The sequence below is a fragment of the Ostrinia nubilalis genome, chromosome 30 (assembly GCF_963855985.1).
Source record: "Ostrinia nubilalis chromosome 30, ilOstNubi1.1, whole genome shotgun sequence".
NCBI lineage: Eukaryota > Metazoa > Arthropoda > Insecta > Lepidoptera > Crambidae > Ostrinia > Ostrinia nubilalis.
This window is the reverse complement of record NC_087117.1, coordinates 2,748,015-2,750,292: the sequence shown is the minus strand read 5'-3', so window position 1 is coordinate 2,750,292 and position 2,278 is coordinate 2,748,015.

Genomic DNA, 2,278 nt, shown 5'->3' with positions numbered 1-2,278 from the left:
TTAAGTTGCTTACTTTGGGGCTAGCTGGTGCTGTGTGAAATTGTCCAAAGATTTATTTATTTATTATAACGAAACTATAAGAGTTGCTTGTCAGGACTACGGAACCCTAAAAATTATGAAAATAAAGGTAAATAACATTAACATATTTTGTCCTCAGATAAGCCACCCAAGCAGACCCAACTCCACATAGACCCTAAAGAACGGCTCAAAAGAGCCCTAATCGTGAACACCTACAATTTACTGCAATTCTCTAACGCCACACTTTTCAGAAGCAAAATGCGTTCCGCTGGTTTCCCCTGTTTCTACTGCAGAGAGTCATTTGAAGAATTTGACCACTTGAGGCGACACCAAACCGAACTGCATCCAAAAGTTTCGCTTTTAAGAACTCTGAAATTATACACTGCAGAAACTTTAGTTGTATATGCAGACGTTCAAGACTTAAAATGCACTGTCTGCGATATTACGATACCGAGTCTTAAAGAATTCAAAGAGCATCTCATAGAAATACACAAGAATAAGTTTTATCATAATGTCACGGATCGAGTTGTGCCGTTCAAAGTGCTCGAGAATTACTTTGAATGTCAAATCTGTGCGTTCAACTTTGAGACGTTTGGTTCGATAGAAAAACACATGAACACACACTACAGAAACTATGTGTGCAATTTCTGCGGTGCAGGTTTTATAACCACCATGCGATTGAAAAAACATATGGATACTCGACACAGAGACGGGACTTTTCCATGCGACAGTTGCAAAAAGGTGTTCAGAACGCAGCAAAAATTGAGGTACCACGTTGATTTTGTTCATAAAATGCTCAAAAAGGTTAAATGTTCTAAATGCACAGAGCGGTTTTCAGATTATTTTTTACGGAAGAAACATATGGTGAAAGTTCACGGAGAGAAACCAGTGGTTTACCGTTGCAATGTGTGCAATAAAGGCTATCAGAGACGGTATACTCTCTCCTGTCATATGAAGAGGCACATGGAGCTGAAAGACGTCAAATGTGACATTTGTACATATTCATGTTACAACAAGACTGAGTTGAGGGAGCACATGTTGAAACACTACAAATCGAACATAGAACGGTCATACGTATGCTCCATCTGTGGCAAGAATTATTCGAGAAGGAAGTCGTTGAAAATACACATGAAGAGTCATATGGACGTTATGTGAGAGCACTACAGGTTAAATTTTTTAAATAGCTGATGATATGGTGACATAGCCCGACGGATTAGCAAGCTGAAGTGGCAATGGGCAGGGCACATAGTACGCAGAACTGACAGCCGATGGGGCAGCAAGGTTCTGGAGTGGAGGCCATGTACCGGAAAGCGCAGTGTGGGACGTACACCCACAAGGTGGACCGACGACCTCAAGTTAGCAGGAAGGCGCTGGATGCAGGCTGCCACTAACCGGCCATTGTGGAAATCATTGGAGAAGGCCTATATTCAGCAGTGGACGTCCTATGGCTGAAATGATGATGATGATATGCAGGATGAAGCGTGCTATGCTATACTTGGCGTTCCCTACGTGATTGAATCAGAAATAAGGAGATCTGGAGGAAAATCAAAGAACCGACATAGCCAGCAGAATTGCTAAAGCCCGGTCTGTGAGCACGTAGAATTTTGTCCAATGACCCCAAGCTACCCATCCTTATCTCTCGCTCGTAATTATGTTGCTATCGTGCTCGCACACTCGCTGCGCGTGCCAGTCGCAGACTATAGTTTAAGTGGCAGTGGGCGGGGCATACATAGCTCGTAAACTGATGTCCGTTGGGGCAGAAAACTTCTCAAGTGGCGACCAAGGGCCGAAAGACACGGTGTGGTGTGAACAGGACTCCCATTCGGTAGACCGACGATCTAGAAAAGGCCGAACCTGGATGCAGGCAGCGTAGGGCCGGTCGTTGAGGAAACCCTTGGGAACCTTTGTCCAGCAGTAGACTTCCTTTGGTTTAAACGATCTGATATCTGCGAGCGAAAGTGCTGGAAAAATACTTATTTACACATAATATTATTTATTATATGTATGTATTGTATATGTCGCAGTAAGATAGATAAAGCCGTAATACAGTTATATCCCTAGGGATATAATTAATTATATACCGTAACATAGTTATACAAAAGCGATTCATTACTATCTAGTAATATAACTATATCACTAAACTTGGGCCGTTTTATAACTATATTCCTAGTGAGATAGTAATGAATCGCTTTCGTATAACTATGTTACGGTATATAATTATATCCCTAGGGACATAACTATATTACGGCTTTATCTATCT